Below are 3,580 nucleotides of genomic sequence, written 5' to 3' on the forward strand. Positions count from 1 at the left end.
TATTGCTATAACAAGCAGGTGTGCACATGCCATGCTGGGGGCTCCAATGCTGCAGTGGAAGGGGGAGGGGACAACCCTATACAACCACATACATATCTCGGGATTGCAAACTCACTGAAAGTAAAGTATCCATCTTTTATTGTACAGTATGTTGGCATTATTACTAGGGACAAACCACATTAAACAAGAAAGTACCGTGTTACTCACCTTAATCCACTTGATCGCGCAGCTCGGCTTCGATTCTGTCTTCTTCTTTGCTGTGTGCAGAAACAGGACCTGTGGTGATGTCACTCCGGTCATCACATGGTCCATCACATGATCTTTTACCATGGTGATGGATCATGTGATGAGCGTAGTGACGTCACCACAGGTCTTTTACCCAGGTCCTGAAGACAGAAGAGAAGACGGGCTGCGCGAACAAGTGGATTAAAGTGAGTTAAATTATTTTTATTAATTGTTTAACCCCTCCAGCCCCTCCTCGCAGGTGTGAAAGGGGCCTTAGATTCTATTGTAGCCATATTGATATTGGGGGGGTAGGAAACAGATGAATGCAATAATATTGATTGTGTATCTGACATACTTGAGTATTATACCCCTTATTAACCCCTCCAGCCCTATTTTTTACCCCTCCAGCCCTATTTTTAACCCCTCCAGCCCCTCCTCACCCATGTGAAAGGGACCTTAGATCCTATTGCAGCCATACTGAGAGTGGGGGGTAGGAAAGTTATTAGAGAATGTCCCAATTTCAAGTAATAAGATAGTTTGCTTCAAGTATGTCAGATACACAATCAATATTATTGCATTCATCTGTTTTTTTATCCTTTAAGTGTATATTGTTTTGTATCTTGATGCAGTTTTCCATATTTATTTTTATTTATTATTTGTTTTTCTCTGAAGTAGTGGATACAGAGTGTATTTATTAGCTATGTTCCTACAGTGGCTGAATGTTAATACAGTATTTATATTATATATAAATTTACATATAGTATAATTAGTGTAATATTGTATAATTATTTATTCCATGATCCATATAAGGTATGGTGATTTAGATATAGTGTAATGTACAGTATAATGAACATATATAGATATAGATAGATAGAAATATAGATAACCTCTGTATTAAAAAATTATTGTACAATATTACACTAATTATACTATATGTAAATGTATATATAATATAAATATATAAAATATATTTATATATAATAAATCAATATAGCAGCAACGCTGTATATATTGGTCTATTTTTGCCTGTAAACTTTTGGTGTATTTCAAAACTTACCCAGCGCTGGAGCTATATTTGATTTATTTATTTATTTTTGTTTTTCATGCAACAATATTATTTGTTTTAATGGTGTCAGTGTTAGGCCTCTTTCACACGACCGTTTTTTTTTTCCGTTTTGCGGGCCGTTTTTTGCGTTCCGTATACGGTCCGTATACGGAACCATTCATTTCAATGGTTCAGCAAAAAAAACGGAATGTACTCCGTATGCATTCCATTTCCGTATTTCCGTTTTTCCGTTCTGTAGAAAGATAGAACATGTCCTATACTTGGCCGCAAATCACGTTCCATTACTCCATTAAAGTCTATGGGTCCGCAAAAAAACGGAATGCATACGGAAATGCATCCGTATGTCTTCCGTATCCGTTCCGTTTTTTGCGGAACCATCTATTGAAAATGTTATGCCCAGCCCAATTTTTTCTATGAAATTACTGTATACTGTATATGCCATACAGAAAAACGGAACGGAAAAACGGAACGGAAACACAACGGAAACAGAAAACGGAACAACGGATCCGTTTAAAACGGACCGCAAAACACTGAAAAAGCCATACTGTCGTGTGAAAGAGGCCTTAACATCATAATTCATATTAGATTTCCATTTCGCAACTGTGGAGAAAGAGATCCAACATTAACAATAGCAAGAATAGGTGTGGGAATTGTCCTGGCAGAAGGGGGGGGGGGGGGCATCAAGGAGGAAATGTTCAAAAGGCTTTGCTAAATACAAATGTATCCATACTGTACATGTTGTTTTTCGATACTGTATTAACATTCAGCCACTATAGGAACATAGCTAAATAAATACACTCTGTGTGAAAGGAGCCTTAGATCCTATTGTAGCCATACTGAGATTGGGGGGTAGGAAAGTTATTGGAGAATGTCCCAATTTCAAGTAATAAGATAGTGTGCTTCAAGTCAGGCACAGGCAGTGTAGTCAGCGATACTGAGGTCTAATACTGCAATGTACACCATTAGTCGATTCTTTTGTATGTACTTGCAACCTTAATGATGGGCAGCATTAGCATATGAATCGCGATTTGCATCTAAATACCGTCAGTGTTTAGGGGATAAGAAAGTTATTAGAGAATGTCCCAATTTCAAGTAATAAGATAGTTTGCTTCAAGTATGTCAGATACACAATCTATATTATTGCATTCATCAGTTTTTTTTTATCCTTCAAGTGTATATTGTTTTGTATCTTGATGCAGTTTTCCATATTTATTTTTATTTATTTGTTTTTCTCTGAAGTAGTGGATACAGAGTGTATTTATTAGATATGTTCTTATAGTGGCTGAATGTTAATACAGTATTTATATTATATAGAAATTTGCATATAGTATAATTAGTGTAATATTGTATAATGATTTATTCCATGATCCATATGAGGTATGGTATGTAACTATCAATGTCAGCGCTTCGATCTTTTAATGGAATTTGCCATATAACAGAGACAGCAGGCAGTTAGTGAAGGACCTATTTATGGGATATTAATATATTTGTTTGTGTATGCTCCTGGATCTATCACTAATTTATATGTATTGCTATTTTTTATTGCTGGTCATTTTAGCTATTGTCCTGATTTTAGTTAATAAACACGTACTCCACCAGAAGCGCAGTGAAAGGGTCTCCAGACAGAAAATAACCTGCACTTTCAGCCTGCAGACAATACCCCCCTTCCCCCAAACAGGGAGTTCCTTTTGTCTACGGGCTTTCAGTGAATGGGAGGGCAGGGCATCAGTGTGTAGAGAGATAGCGTGCGATCTAATTCACAGACAGCCTGTAGGGGGAGGGGGAATCATAATTGTGATCGATACATAAATATATAAATGTACAGTTAGTCCATTGTACAGTAGTTTATTATTTTTGTATTCATTTTAAACCCCCTTTAGCCCTATTTTTAGGAGCTAGGCTGTCGGGTTTTCTTATTCACAGCGCTGCCGAGATAGCGTCCTTTGTTTCTTTAGTAACCAAAAGGTGCAAGGCATCTGCATCCTCATGCACTCTACTCCTGGCATTTCTCCTATAGAATTAGTCTTTTCTATGAAGGATATTTATTTAATTGTAGGATAATTCTAGCCTTCTGAGTTATGTTAATGTGCAATAGACACAAATGACTTTACACTCAGTGCCCACAATATACCAGCTGTATTTATATATATATATATATATATATATATATATATAGGTACTCCATTTGACAGATATAATACCTTTAATATGTTATTACATCGCAATGCGATTAATTCAAGTTCTATGAATCAATTTCATTTCAACTTAGTCCTAGGCGCAACATCGTGA

Source organism: Bufo bufo, chromosome 6, assembly GCF_905171765.1.
Source record: "Bufo bufo chromosome 6, aBufBuf1.1, whole genome shotgun sequence".
In the NCBI taxonomy this organism is placed as follows: Eukaryota; Metazoa; Chordata; class Amphibia; order Anura; family Bufonidae; genus Bufo; species Bufo bufo.